The sequence below is a fragment of the Lygodium microphyllum genome, chromosome 6 (genome assembly GCF_053477565.2).
Source record: "Lygodium microphyllum isolate KBCC chromosome 6, Lygodium_microphyllum_v1.1.10, whole genome shotgun sequence".
NCBI classification, from domain to species: domain Eukaryota; kingdom Viridiplantae; phylum Streptophyta; class Polypodiopsida; order Schizaeales; family Lygodiaceae; genus Lygodium; species Lygodium microphyllum.
In genome coordinates, this window is record NC_141140.1 from 174,248,732 (window position 1) to 174,264,917 (window position 16,186).

The 16,186-nt window shown below is 37.1% G+C and overlaps 1 protein-coding gene across 1 annotated transcript in view; it reads left to right on the forward strand.

Annotated features, from left to right (window-relative positions):
• LOC148035422 (Cleavage and polyadenylation specificity factor (CPSF) A subunit protein) overlaps positions 1–681 on the forward strand; it is a 120,660-nt gene extending 119,979 nt beyond the window's left edge. The window contains exon 16 of the mRNA XM_087680423.1: positions 11–681. The gene's annotated coding sequence lies outside the window, so the exon portion shown is untranslated. The remainder of the gene's footprint in view (positions 1–10) is intronic.
• Positions 682–16,186: the final 15,505 nt, after the last annotated feature.

A 16,186-nucleotide genomic window follows, 5' to 3' on the forward strand; every position in this document is an offset into this window, starting at 1 on the left:
TATGTTTCAGGTGCTGATTTATGCAAGCAACATCACTATGACATGTACTGGTGACAGAAGGGATGCTTAGCATGGATCAATTTTCTAAAGGTGGAAGTTTGCCACTACTGGCTGTGGCTGGCTCAGATTGAAGGTTGAACTAGTTTCACTATGGAGTATATGCTGGTGTACATCTGTATCATAGTTACGACAGTTTGTCAACTACCTGTATCTTTTGCAGATAACATGACTTCTAGCCCTGATTTGGTTACTGGAAGTGTGTACATCCATGCTAAAACTATTTTGTACATTCATGTAAAGTTTACTGGGAGTCCAAGCCTGAAACATAGTGGCATAGATGGTGCAGATCAAGATGTACACAATTACAGGCAGAGACTATAATTTAAGCAATCTATCCTTGGAAAAAATTCTATTTGACAGTGCACCAGAGAATTATGGGTTAGCCCACTGAGCTGGATGTTCTGATGTATGCCAATTTCCTGCAGATGGTGGTTCCCACATGTGAAACATTACTGGCTGCTGAAATATCTGAGTAGCATGTTCTACTGCACTTGTTGTAAATTAGAGTGCATGGACCTATCGTTTGAGTGAGGCTTTGGTTTGAGTTATATGTGATATTTTAACCGGTAACCTGTACCTCAAGATGCTTGTACATGCTATTTTAGTGCAAAGAGATTTAGTGAGGAGTTTTTATTTTGTCTTGAGGTGTCTGGTTTTAAGTGCTTGACCACCTAGTAAAAGGGGAAGTTAGGTAAGTACAATAGTGGGCTCCAGCTCCTTTTTGTGAGAGATGGGGCAGCTGAAGGCATTATAGTCCATTGGATGTTCATGAAGCTTTTGGTACCAGGCTGGCCATTCATGGAAGGCAGATACAGGATGGCTATTAATGGCAGGCCAGATGTAGTTGGCGTTGAGGTTTTGAACTTGGATATTCATGAGGGTACTTAAAATGGAAGGGCCTAGCGAACTGAATTACGTGAAATGACTTTTACCGGTACTAGATACAAGGATATTTAGATAACATAAAGCCAAGACAACTCAAATAAATTCTACTAGTGAAAAATGACCGACGAGACAAATATGATGGTTACAACTGATAAATGAAATATGCCATCATTGACAACCAAATAAATTTTAAATAAAACGAAAAAAATTCTATTATAGGGTTATGAATCATGGTGGGACGGAGCTAAGCTGCTTAGTGTGGTAGGCTTTGATGTTATGAATATTCTTGTGCATGTATTGGGAGTGGTAAGATGATAGCTTGGCTCCTCAAATCTTGTGGATGCCACTTGGCTTGGTGATTGGGCCTCCTAGCTCTAATAGATTGATGTAGCCTTATATACAACTATTGGGGTAGTCCACTATTTGGAGTCGGTATTGGTGGTTGAGCCTCTGTTATTTGTGGTGTGATCTGAAGAGTGCAAGTGTGCTCAAAGTCTTTTGCCTTATACATCCGCTATGATGGCTCTTTGGTGTCAAGTATATTTTAGTCATCATTGTTCAAAATGCTATTATCAAATGTAGAAATCATTTCCATCCTAGCAAAGGTAGGTGGTGTTAGCATATTTGATGCTTGAGTACGAGAACTAGGTATAAGAGAGTGGAATGATAGATTACAAGCATGTGCATGGTGAAAGATGGATGACTTGGAACCTAAGAAATGACTACATGCAATGCACTAGATGTCACCACTTACTTTTATAACCATATAAGAAAGTAATGCAAGTTGAAAATGTATTACATATATATATCGAATGACTATTTTGTTTGTAGTTGTGTGTCTTTGTGGCCATCTCCTCCATGAGTTTTAGTCTGAGTTAGATGAGGACATTAGGAGCTTTGACATTGTATTTGTCTATCATTTTATGCATTTTAGATAGAGGGCATACTAGGTCATCTCTTTTTGTGCAGTTTTGGTTATCTTTTAGTGGTTTGACCACATTAAGGGTTTTATACTTTTTTGCCTTTATATAGGTAGCTTGTCTTTCCACTTTCATTATCCATTATCTATCATTGATTCTTAGTGATTAGCCATCCCTCATTCTCTCATTCCCTTATTACCGTCTGGCACTCACACTGGTGCATAGAGCTGCATGTCGGGGCAAACTGTTGTAGCTTGTACCTTCAACCATTGTAGTCACTTGTTCCTTCTCTCTTTTGCGTTTTCTCTCTTTTTTCTCTCCATGTTCACTTTTCTTTTTTTGTTGCGCACTCTTACATGGTATTAGAGCCATCCATGGAAGTCAGAGACCTTAAAGAGAAGCATGTTGTTCGCGATGGAACTTGCTAGGCATCATCCCCATGTGTTGTAGCCCTTGTGCTTGGAATCAAACAGGGCAAGGTGGCCTATTTCCAACCCATTTTTAATTTGCATTTGCTAGGGCTGATTTGCATTTTGCTCCTCCGTGGTCTCTTAGCACGTTGGGAGCATCATTATTACACACAAGCTGTGTCAAATAGGTTGGGTATCTGTTCTATAGGCGACATTGAAATAGACGTATTCTTTGTAGGTAGTCCTCGGCACGTGCTACAGAACCAGGTCTTGTATTTTCAGCGTTTTTGTGTAGGCAACCCCCGTGTCTCTGCATTTTGTGCAAGTAGGTGATCGATCATCTTGGGCGACACATTTGCAAGCTAGGTGACACCTATTCTTTGCTAGGCGGCTTGTTTACGGGCAGATAGATTTCTTTCTTTGTTGCATTTTCATATTGGTTGATCTTTGTTGATCAGGTGATTTCCTTTGTGTTGGGCGACCTCCATGGTGACATCAGGGCAGATTTGCGTTTATTGTAGGATACTTTTTAGGCACTCCTTGTCCTTGACCAAGGTTGTATTTATAAGTTGAAGGCCTATCTTTCTTTGCATTTATTGCTCCCTTTCTTTGCTTGGTTTTGTGTGTTCCCTTTGGCATTGGATGCTCCTTGTCCACCTTGCCCCCAATCAGTCTTCTTCTCTATTGTGGCTTGATGGATCCCGATTATCTCGTGGAAACCTCTTATTGGTTACCTTTATTTTAGTGGCAGTATCTTCTTTGTTTTCTTATAGGTAATTTATTGAAGGACATCTATGGTGGTTGACATGTATGCTATGGGGGATTGTGTGGTTCAGGATCTGACCAACCACCATCTTATTACTCATCATAGTCGAGAGATTCTTACTTGAGAGGAACTAGTCCCATTGGTGCTTGAGCAGGATGTGCATCGTAGCGAGAGATTCTTGTGGAGCTCGTGCACATGGCTGTAATTTTGTGGCTTTCTCTGTAAATACATGACATACCAAACAAAAGAGAGGAAGATGTTAGAGTTGTCTTTCGACTTTGCTACAGGTTGTGGGAAAGCGTAGAGGATATCCAACGTATCCTCATTATGGGAAGACCTCGTACCCCGAGGAGAGGTGTTGGAGGATATACCCTTACCTTCGTCTGGGAGCAAACAATGGGTCTACATGGATCCAACCTTTGTCTACCTCTACTTGGTCACCCGATATTTCCATTGAGTCAGTGTTTCTACACATTTATCAGGTGGAGGAGCCTTCTTTGATTGTCTCATCTTTTGAGCAACCTTGGCTCTTGGACAGTGGTGCATTGAGTCCAACCCCCAAGGTGATTTGTTGTAGGATCTCCATTCGTTAGGATGTATCGTCATTGTTGGTGACATTTCTTGGGTGTCCATTAGTGGTGTTGGCACCTTGCCTCTATTGTTTGATCATCCATTGAGCTTTGTTTCTAAGGCCCTACACGTTCTTAACTTGGACATTCCTCTCCTCTCAATTTATGGCATTTCTATATTCGATACTTGCGTTGCCTTCACCAAGCTAGGCATCTTTGTTGGGGAATCTTCTACATGAGCCACTTTTGTGACATATTGGCAAGAGAGGGGGACTATCTATGCTCCCTTCCCCTTCCATTGTGTAGGACCCTCCGAGGTAGATTTCTATTGTCGCACCTATTCCTTCTTATGTACTGTCTTTTCCACATGTTCCATCCCATCCCCCACCATCTCCTCTGGTGGTTTCCTCCTACCCCCTATCCCTTTTAGAGGGGGTTGATATTGGTGATGCGACTGTGGATTTCCTAGCCATTTTATGTTTTAGAAGGGTTTACTAGGATTGCGAGGAGTTTCTTCAAGGTTTCCAATCTACTTTGGGCCTTTCTTTCATGCGGCTACCCCTTTACTTCGTCATCAAGCCACCATTGTTTGCTGCTTGGACCTTGGTCCCTAGTGTTTCTATGCAGCTCACGGCACCTTTGATAGTTCCTCGCTATCATCTCATAGTTGGGTTAGAGGATTATGGAGAGGGGGTCTTGCTCTTTGGTTGGCTTTCTTCATCGACGGACTATATCAGCTTTGACACTCTTCTTGCCACCCTTGGATTCACATATCCTTTGGCCTTTCACCACATCCAATATCTGAGAGGGGGATGTTAGCAATTATGTGTAGCTTGTGTGGTCATCTCATGTATGTGAGTCTCAGCTTAAGTTAGATGAGGACATTAGGATCTCTAACATTGTATTTGTCTGTCATTTTATGTGTTTTAAACACTTTAGATAGAGGGTATATTAGTGCATTTCTTTTTGTATACTTTTGACTATTTTTTAGTGGTTTGACTACATTTAGGGTTTTTCCTCTTTTTTGCCTACATATAGGAAGCTTGCCCTCCCACTTTCATTATCTATTATCCATCATTGATCCTTCGTGATTAGCTAGCCCTCCTCATTCTCTCATCCCCCTGCTACTGTCTGTGACCACACTAACGCATGGAGCCGCATGTTGGGGTTGATCGTTGTAGCCTTGTTCCTTTAACCATTGTAGCCACATTGTTCATTCTCTCTCTTATGTTTAGTTTGTCTCCTTTCTATGTTCACTTTCCTCTTTCCATTGGCACTCACATATTCTAGTATGCAATTCTCCATAAGTTGATTCGACATTAGAACCTTGCTAGTTTCCTTATAGTTAGGCATGCATTAAATCGTATGTATTACTATCTAATCATCCATGCTCTTAAAAATATCGAGCTTTTATTTCTTGCACATTAATTATAGTGTCACATTTGGTTCATGTTCTTGTTGCTGCACCAAATCTCAAGCAAATTACTTTGAATTGAAGCCAAAGGTCAATGTTCTTGATGTTGCACCAGATCTCAAGAAAATTACTTTGAATTGAAGCCAAAGGTCAATATATTTTTTACCATAATCACATGAAGGGCATTATATCTAGAGTTTGCCACTAGCATCCAACACATTTGTTGTTTGAAAAGTGTGTCAAACATAAAGAAACATGATGCAAGAGAAAATCAAATTCATCAATTTGTGGAACAAGAGGGATTGTTCCCCACTTGGGAATAAGGTTGTAAAAGAGAATGAGCTCAATAGAGCCTTGTATTGCACTTCATTCACCCGTTTTCAAGTTTTTAATGCAACGCCAAATCTCCATTAAATAATGAAGCTTGAGTGAAATTTGTGTTCAGTAATGCCTTTTTAACGAGCGTTTTTGGGCTTTCTTATGCAACGTTGCGTGAAGATACTATGCTCATAAGTAGCAAAGATCTCTTAGTTACTCTTGAAAAATATTGTATTACTTACAGTGTGATATATGCTTTAAAAAACAATTACTTATATCAAGGTGTCTTTCAATGTATTTGCAATTACTAATGTGAGTGCTACTATGTTATATCTAGGCTCTTAAGTTTTTTGCTTCCCATTGAAAGCCCTTTAAGTTGTGGAGTTAGATGGACTTAGATATTGTTGGGCATCAAGTTAAAAGCTCGATGAGATCTCTTTGTTAAGCATAAGTAGCTATACAAGATGTAGTTGAGAAGTTGATAGGATCTAGATTTTATATATTACAAGCTAAGACAATATGTGTACTTATATGGAAGATCTATCGTTCATTGGTGTGGTGGTACATAGATTTTAGGGGTAAGCCATAGAGAGATTCTCTCTCCCACTCTAATGGATTAATCAAACATGAAGCTCTAGCAAGATGTGGGTCTTCATAGCAATCAGAAGGGTTATTTTTTGCACTATTATCTGAAGAAGAAAACCTTGATCCATGTCTTGTGGAGAGCTTTGACCAAGACGGGGCACATAAAATTGAGAGTGGAGAATTATGTTGATTAAGATTTGAAGCTAGTTCAAAGGTTGGAGTGGACCTAGGCCTCTTGAGAATCTACTAATTCTTGTTTAATCAATTGCCTGAGAGGGATTTATATGTTCATTTGCTTGTGGGTATAGTGACAACAAAAGCCAATGGTTTGATGTGAAATGCTCATTGGAGAGAGACTTTATATGTACAATAGTCCCATGCAACAACTCATTTCTTTAGATGCGATAGAGGAGAAAATGGCATTGGGGCACATATAAGGTTTGATGTTTGGGACTTGATGGATCACCTATTCTTTAAGTGGTTCCCCATACCCATGCTTAAAAATCCTAGTACCCATCCACAATCTAGGTTTCTCTATCTTCATCTCTATCGCTTCCTCTTCCCTTCACTCAAACTTAATAAAGAAGTTAGTCCATCGAGCCTATCGAGCATGAATAACTTAATAACCCTTAGGTGCAGTGATCGTGTACATGATGTTTTGTTTTGTCCCTTTTTCCATTCTTCTTTTCTAGTTGTCCTTTTTGTTCCAATTGTTTTTCAAAATAAAACTGGAGTCATTTGGTAGGGAAAAAGGTGGAAATCATAAAGAGGGGATTGGGATAGAGAGAATGAATGAGAGTGTGCTGCAAATCATAGTCTAGTTTATTTCCTTCAAGGAAAAGAGTAATGATTGGAAATAAGTCACATCTACTAGTGAGATCTAGAGTTGCACCATTGTTGGTGTGTCTATTAGTGCATTAATGTCAAAAGGTGGGGGTGCTAGGTGGTCTTCTAAGATGGAAGTTGTGGTATTGATGAGAATAATAAGAGGTCAAAGTCGATTGATAGTGGTGATGAATGAAAGATGAGGGCAATAAATAAGAGGAGGAAGGTTGGTAGGGATGGGCAGTATTTTAGCCGAAGGCGCATGTGCGCGTGCGCGCACACACACACACTCGCACGCACGCACGCACGCGCGCACGCGCGCGCACACGCACACGCACACGCACACGCACACACACACACACACACATGCACACGCACACACATGTAAAGTGTAGGGAGAGAGATCTAAGTAAATTTTCAAGCAATAAGGTTAAATATAAGGAGCATTTATCTTTGAAGTCAAAATCTCCAAGTTTGCACACGCCAGTTAGTAATCCCCATGACAATATAACTCTTTGTTAGGCTATGAGACGTGTTGTTGTTGGGTGGTCATAGTGATTGGGTCTATATTCTTCTATATTCTTACTATTGCTATTGTTGAGGATGTTGTTTGGTAGTGGTTGACAAGGAGTGACTAGTTCCATTTGCTAAATAGAGCTACTTTGAGAATGGGTGACTATATGTAGTTCCCATTCCCTTACCTACTCATTGTTACGTATGCCTTTAGGCCCTGCCATTAAAGTTACGTTGGATTGCTATTTAAAATTACCAATTTTTTAAAACAAGTGTAGCTATACATGGTAATTTTAAAATATTTTTCCTCTTTCTCATCAAAGAAGTGGAATATACTCTCTCACTCTCTCATCTTCTCAAGCTCACTCCCTCACTCCCTCATGTAAAATATAATCACTCTCACTCTCAAGCTCAACCTATTATGGTGGAGGAAAGAAGGAGAATGTAGAGAGTTTGAAGCTACACTCAAACACCTCCGTAGTTTAGATACCTCCAAGAATGATTCATTTCAGTGATTTTGAAATTGTAATACATTGGGTTTCTCGGTTATCCATACATAATCATTATTCACTTGCCACTTGCCATGCCAATCTCTAGAGTTCATAGGCCCTTCACTTGCCATGCCTATCTATAGAGCTCATAGGCCTTCATGGCACAACATTATTTTCAATGCACATGGGAGAAAGCTTAACTCAAACTCACAATTTTCCTTCACTTGCCATGCCTATCTATAGAGCTCATAGGCCTTCATGGCACAATGCTATTTTCAATGCATATGGGAGAAAGCTTAACTCAAACTCACAATTTTGTGCATGGAACTTTTACTCCATGTGTACCACTACTAAATAGACACATCACTTTGTATATATGCAATAAGTGGTGATCGTAGGTGGACAACCACCATGGACATATAGTCTCATGAATGTGTAGTGAAACAACTCTCATCGCATATTATCATGACCTTTATGGGTCTTAAATGTTAGCATATTGCAAGCATCCTCATGACATATAAATTTGAGTGAATGCCTAGTACTCAAAATTTGGCAGCTCATATCTAGATCGATCTTGATTGATGATTAACTTTCTTTTCATTAAAACTTGAACCCAAAGCAATGTAAAGACCTAAGCTATGTCTTGACACACTTTGAAGGAACATTTGAAACAAACCCAAGAGGAGAAAAATACACAAAAACTTGAGGAGATGCCCAAGCCTAGATCAACATCACAAAGTTATATGAGAGATGCATATCACTTGCACATCAAGCTTGATTGCATGGATCCTTATGTAAGAAAAAAAAGCCTTGCATTTTGTCTTCTTATTCTAAAGAAAAGTGTAGATTACAAGGGAGGAGAAATAGAGATTTGGGGATTGACATGAGATTGTACCCAAAAGATCCCTCTCCACCTCCATTTAGGGATATTGTATCCTCAATTAACTTTGTTAGAGAGAGACATAATGGTATTCTAAGATATACACATCATCTAGATGCAATTAGTAATGTGTATAAACTAGAAAGGGATTCACTTAGGAAAGAGAACAATGAAGCAATGTGCACATAAGCTACTCATAGACATGGAGACTATCTTGGAGCTTGTGAAATGAAGGAATCAATTAAGGCCCAAAGAAATAGTATTAGGAGTTTGCAAATGTAACTTTTTTTTTTGAATAATTAGGACAGAAGTTGTGAAGTTGTGACTTAAAGAATAAAATACACATAACAAAGTAAGCTCTTTTCCAAACATCTCTTCACATTCATTGTTTCTTTGTCTCCAAAAATATTTCTATATTAATTTCATTTGGTGTATCATAATTGAATATATCTATTTTAAAAATAGAACAAGAGAATACACATAACAAAGTAAGCTCTTTTCTAAACATCTCTTGACATAACAAAGAAATAGTCTTAGGAGTTTGCAAAAGTACCTTTTTTTTTTGGAATAATTAGGATAGAAGTTGTGAAGCCATGACTTAAAGAAGAGAATACACATAACAAAGTAAGCTCTTTTCTAAACATCTCTTGACATTCATTGTTTTATGTCTCTCTCTCTCTCTCTCTCTATATATATATATATATATATATATATATATATATATATATATATATATATATATATATATATATATATATATATATATATATATATATATATATATATATTTCATTTGGTGTATCCTAATTGAATATATCTATTTTGAAAATAGAACAACTCTACATCCTAACCAAGTGGATTCAAGCTTAGAGCCTTCAATTGGATATATAAATGCTTTTAAATAGGGGGTTCTCAAAGAAAGAAGATTACAAAAGATGAGATCTAGTTTTAAATAGAATGAGTTTGTGAAGGGAAGGTAACTATAATGGGTTTCCATAACCTTGATAAATAGGGTATTTTCCCATCTATTACAAAGGATAATCCAAAATGATTTAGCGTCCAATTTGAAAGCAACACATTTTCTCTGGGATCCATTGAGGTAAACAATCTAATTTATTGAAGGTTTTTTTTGTACAAATAGTTTAATCGTGTCAAAAAATGAGTACACATGCTTATAATACATGTGTGCCATAGGTTGCATCCAATAATTTTGATACATTGCATTTGATTTTCCATTAGATACATATGCCCTAGATCATTGGTGGGGAAAGAAATGGAAGTATCTTGGAAGTGTAAAGCTTTAGACAATATATTGTGGAGTGACATTTAGTAGGCGATCTAAAAACTTTAAAATGTATATACAATCTTCCAAAGCTTGCTGATTCCAAAAGCTCATGTACATATTACATGTGCATGAGAACTGTGCTCAATGAGAAGAATTGGAAAGAGGCACCCAATGTGTACTTAAAGGCTCAAATTTTAGGCCCATTCTAAATATTCAATTTTTCAAAGTATATAGATAGCTGTATAATACATGGATTGTGCAAAATTATTGAGAAACTATTATTCTTATATAGATGTTTTGCATTACTCTAATTTGATATGATCATATCATATGTCTTCTCAAATGCTCCATTGCTTTATTAACTTTAGATGTTCTTAGTGCTTCATAGTAGTGAACAAGCATTCTATATATACATTAACACAATTCTCTCAGAATGCTAACTTTCTTTACTTTCCATTGTATCTGACTAAGATAATCGATTTTTCCAATTTCTTGAGTTGATCAAATCGACAAACTACTATATTCCTTTGCAAACCAAGGGGTGTGATTTTAAATAATGTGTTGCCAAAGCATTAAAATACATCAATAATTAAACTTGTAAACACATAGTTGAAATTTGTCAACTTTAGAAAGATGAAGTACCATGTAGCAAGTGATGTGTTGATCTATCTAGTTACTAATAATTAACCTTTTAGACATATATAGTGTCATCTCAAAGGCTCGATGCTCATGCATATTCCACAAATTTAAGTCCTAAAAAGATTGTATTCAAAGTCTTTTCCACATTAGCCTTACATGATCATGTTTTATAATGGTTTACAATTCATTGTAAATGCACTTCTACTTCTTATATTTAATGCTTTGGGTGGATTGTATTTTATCACAATGAGGGTTATTAGTGCTTTCACACCTCCCATGGAAAGCTTCTTAAGCAAGTCTCAACCACCATTGGAACTTCTCTCATCTTTTTTCATACTCACATTTTTACCATGCAAAATTTTTAATGCAACGAAAAAATACTCTATGGTGACAAACTAAACAAAGATAAGAGAAGACTTAGAAACCCACAAACAATAGTAATTCTTCAAAGATGTTTATTCTAAAGTTGACAAAGTTCAATTGTGTTTTTATAAGTGCCCTAATTATTAATGTATTTTAAATGCCTTGACAACGTAAGATTTAAAATTGCACTTCTTAATTTTCAAAGGAATATGGTAGCTTGTCAATTATTGAGGAATCCAATATTAAGCTCATTTTGGTCATCTTGACTATATAAGATATGGTGGACTAGGAAAGAAAGACAACATTTCAAAAGAACTACATTAATGGATGTATAGAAAGCTTCTTCACTAAGAAGCACTAGGAACATCAAAAATTAAAAAAATAATACTACCTATTATATGGCAAATAGAAATATTTCAAAAGGACACTTTTGGCTCAGCTCGTCTTGAGAGGGAATCATAGTAAACCTTTAATGCAATGAAAGCATACTCTATGGCAACAAATCAAACAAAGACAAAGGAAAGACTTGGATAGCCATGATTAATAGAAATTTTTAGAAAATGGTTGCATAATGAAAGTAGTTTTCACTTCATGAAAATACTTATAACATTATAAACATTGTAAGTATTGTGATAATATGGTAGTCTATCACTCCTCTATTTGTAGTTATCTCTCTAAGGTTGACAAAGTTCAATTATGTGGTTAGAAGTGCTTTAATAATTGATGTATTTTTAATTCCTTGACAACAAATTATTTAAAATCACACTCGGTTTGTGAATCTTTAAAACCAAACTACTTGGTTTGAAAATGAATATGGTAGTTTATCAACTTGGTTACTCACGAAATGGAGAATTCCACTATTAAGCTCATTTTGGTTATGAAATCCATTATTAAGCTCATTTTGGATATCTTAGCTATACAATACAAGGTGGAGTAGAAAAGAAAGGTAGCATTTCAAAAGGATTACATTAGTTGATGTACAGAAAGCTTCTCACTAAGAAGCACTAATAATATCTAAAATCAATAATGTGATGGAACATTTGAATAGACATAGGAGGGAATCACATACAGATTTTAATGCAACAAAAAATACTCTATGATGCAAATCGAACAAAGACAAGGAAGACTTCTATACCCACAACCAATAGCAATTCTTGAAAAATGTTTTGATAAATAAAAATGATTGTCACTTTATAGAATACTTGTAATGCCATAAACATTGTAATTATTGTCCCTTTGTGGCATGTTTGAATATGGTTAGGCTTCATCTTCCAGCTGTAACATTTGCTCCACCTAGTGCTCTTTGATATCCAAAAAATTGTCATTTTCTATTCTCAATCAATTAACATATTTGGAAACCTTGATGTTGTTTAATTAACCTTGATAATGTATATTAAACCATTTTAAAATTAAACCTCATACTGTATATTAAATCATTTGTTTATTAAACCTTGAAACTATATATTAAACCATAGAAATCATATGTCTAAATAAAAGATACTTTGTAGTGTCGGCATCCTAGGACCTTGCACAAAGATCCACACTACTTCTTGCTTTTCTGAAAACATGGTCTTCTCTATATCCCATCACATACAGTCCAAGATACCTAAACAATGTCCTTATTGCAAACAACTGAAATTATGAATTATCCCTTGGGAACTTGTGGTAAAATATGAAAAAATTTACAAAGTGAGGTGCTTAATGTACAACCCCAATGTAGAGTCCTTACTCAAACCTCCATTTTGTTTAGTAGGCCCACATGTAATGTAGTCATCATCATGTACAACCAGTTACAAAATAATAATACAATTAGTGATAACAAATTATTATGAAGTTTACATATTCTAACTAAAAGAACATTGCAAAATTTGTATAAAGTTTACATATGTAATTGTTCCATGTTTGAATACTTTAGAGATGGAGTCAAATGCTCTTGTTGTTGCCTCATGCAAGAAAGATTCAAGTTGCACTTCGTAGCATGAAACTCTTGCTCAATGGGAAGGTTGGTCTCATATTAGAGGAAGACATTACATGTCATTGTGGTAGAATACACCTCACTATCCTTGACATTTGCGTTTACAGAGATACTTGTCCAATCTTCCTCAACAAATATAGTATCTTTTTCTAGATTTTGTGAGAACATGGCCAAGTAATGGTCTTCCTTGATACTACATAGGTCTTGAACATCAATGATCAATGTTGTCTTTCACCAATTGGGAATGAGGGGAACACTAAGGTTAGAACATCCTCCTCCTCTTATGCTACTTCAACAAGGGAATGATTCACTTTTGTATTAACCTTTTCCAAAGTGTCAATATCCACTTGTGTATCAAGCTCCCTCTCGTTGGCCGAGGCTAATGGTTGGGATAACTTTTCATTGTCTACTTCAACACTTTGCTCTACCTCTTGTGTGACTTGTTTTGGCTTTTCCTTTATCTTCTAGCAAAATATATCGGTAGCACACAAGGCCATGTAGTAATGGATGAGATTTTTTAAATTAGGCATAGTGCAATAAGAAATACAATTTCATCATCTCTATAGGAACCTTTAGAATTTCCTTGTTAACCTTCCTCTTAAGAGGCTTTTTAGTAAAAACATTATTAACATGTGGATCCTAGGTACCTTCAATTAGTAGATATAAACTATTTATCTATCTCCTTCTACTTCTCAAAGTATTTGTGTCAAACCTTACTGTAGTCTTCTATCATCGCTCTCATGAGCTAGATTGCCAAGATTATGAACGGCTTATTGTTTTAAGCGTTTCAAGCAACGTGACTATGGTTACCTCTCATATAGCTATTGCAAGCTCTCCAAATGAATGTAGCGAACTCACCAATTTACCTTCATATTGTAGTCTATCCATGAAAGGTTCGTCAGAGACTCCATGATCCTTGCAACATGCCTTAAGTGAGCTTCACCTCCTTTGCTTCAATCACTATGTAAGCTTTGTGAAGAAGAAGAAGAAGAAGAAGAAGAAGAAGAAGAAGAAGAGGAAGCAAGAGCTTCTCTTACTAGTCCCTCACTCTATCTCACAATCTCCCTCTCTCACAATGTCAAGCTTTGTGAAGAAGAAGAAGAAGAAGCAAGAGCTTCTCTCACTAGTCCCTCACTCTATCTCATAATCTCTCTCTCTCACAATCTCTCCCTCTCTCTCACACAAGTAAGATGCAAGCAAGAAATAAGAAGAGAGCTCTCAAGATTGCACACCACAAGAATAAGCTTATCCATTCACTTTCCAATTTTTATACCTGGCCTCAATTTTTGGGCACCTTCCTTTTGGATTTGCCTAGATCGGCATTCTCTCAGTTGCATACACCATTTACATTCTTTCTATTGTTTTTTTTCTAGCTTGGTCAAGAATAGTTGCTAAAATTTGCATGCGAGCAAGACCGACGATCTCTTACAAAAATAATTCCAAGTAAATTTCTAGCTTCAAAAATTTCACACGTTACGCTATTTCTCTGTTTCTACTTTTCTTATGCTTCTATAATTGTTAAAAAAAATTTAAAACCCATTTCGACATGCTCCTTGGTTGTGCCTTTGTAGAAGGGGTTAACATTACCCCCTTTTAGAGTTGTGCCAGTCCCATGGCACTTTGTGATTAGATGGGATCTATGTATAACTAGTGATGGTTGGAGGTACAGAGTGTAACCATTAATATCATTGTGCTTCGAGCTAGTATTGGTGGGAGTGGGACAAGCTACATGTTATTCTTTGGGGGTAAGCTCATTGTTGAGGTAGAAGAGAGAGAGAGATCAAGATGATATGGGCCATTGATATCACTAGTTTTGTCGAGTTGCTCTTCAAGTTGGGTTCTCACCCATAGAAGATTGTGTGCACTTCCCAAGGGGGTGTCTACCTCATTGTGTTGTGACTTTTATGCACACGTTAATGCAACTAGGAGATGATTTGAACCCCAAGTGAGCTTGGAGTTTTGTCCTACACTTGAGGACCTAGTTGGTGCTAGGGAGGTGCAGTGTAAAGCTTAGGGTGACAATCTATCAATGTTCTCAAGATTTCCTCCCCTTGAGGTACCCAAAGTTTGTGAAGCAGGGAAATGGCTGGGAGTTAAGACCTAGTAGGTGTTGTGATTGTGTGTGGGCTCTTGTTTTTTTTTTTTGTTTTACTATTTTCAAAATTTCATTTAATTTTTAAATTTAAATTTTATTATTTTTCCTTTTTTTGAGTGAACCAAAATAGTTTACAAATAAATGACAAAGACTTCATTGTGGCTCTCTTTGATTCCTCGATGGTGGTCAATGTAGTGGCTACAATGATCTTTCCAAGTATGCCCTGCTCATTATATAGATTTTGAGCACGGATCTTGTTGCCAAAGTTGGGCATAGTTATGCATGGATTTTTCTATCTCTTTCTCCAATTCCACTAGCTATTTGGCCTTTTGTTGGTCCTCCTCTTTGGCTCACTTAACTTCTTCTATCTCTCTTACTGTTGTACTTGGAGCTGCTTCATCTCCGCTATTCCCCTTCTAACTTGGCTTTGTCTTTTCATGGCTTGGGTATATTGGCCGTTGAGTTGCACATGATTTTCTCTTTTGACTTCACATTGTTCATGCAACTATATGGCCCTTGTTTTCCTTCTATAAGGTTGCTAAGGATGACTTCCTCTTTGCATCTAGCTAGTCCCTTTGATCTTGGAGATCCTATAATAGATCCTTAAAGCCTTGTGTTTGTTTTAGGGTGGTCATAGGTAAAGAAGTCGATGACCCTTCCACCCTTGGTGTGTTAGGCACTTTTTGACTGCTTACTGTTTGGTACTAGTGGTAGTGGCTTCTTCTAATCTTGTATGTGAGAGCATGATGACTTGTATAGCAAGATGATAAACCATACTTTCTAGCCAGCTTCTAGCCCCACAAATCTTTTGCTATGGGGGCTAGGATGGGTAATGTGGTGGCTAATAGTGAAGAAGTAGGAATTTCTAGGGGAACCTTACCCATGCCCATGATGACTGGTGGCCTTGCCATAGGTCATACTACACTGGTTCCTATTTCTTTTGAAGAACCTCCCACATGAAGGCTCATTAGTGCTAACTCTTCTACTCTTAAGGGTTTCTCCATTGATCTTTTCAGTGCTAGGGCTATGTCTTCTTACTCTTGTTTCCTAAGTGCTCCCCCTCCTTCTATTGCTTTTGCATCGGCCCCTCTTCTTCCTTCTTAGATGTTTCTTTCACTTTTTCTAGTTCTTTCTCCTCTTTAGTTGTGCCCTTCTCTTTTTTGGTTAACTTTTTGATGATAAGTTTCTCCCCT